The following is a 208-nucleotide window of genomic DNA, read 5'->3' as shown; positions in this document are numbered from 1 at the left end:
TTGTGCGTTTGAGCCCCGCATTAGGCTTACTGCTGTTAGTGCAGAGCCCACCTCAGATCCTCTGTTTCCCATTCTCTCTCTTTCCCCCACCCTTCTCTCTCTCAAAAATAAAAACTAAACATTAAAAAAATATATATATTAGAAGGAGAAATCACTACCTCAGGAAAGCTCAAAGAATTGTCCAGTTTCCGGCTTGCCAAAGCATAAT

The sequence above is a fragment of the Suricata suricatta genome, chromosome 6 (assembly GCF_006229205.1).
Source record: "Suricata suricatta isolate VVHF042 chromosome 6, meerkat_22Aug2017_6uvM2_HiC, whole genome shotgun sequence".
Lineage (NCBI taxonomy): Eukaryota > Metazoa > Chordata > Mammalia > Carnivora > Herpestidae > Suricata > Suricata suricatta.
Note: the sequence above shows the minus strand (reverse complement) of the source record.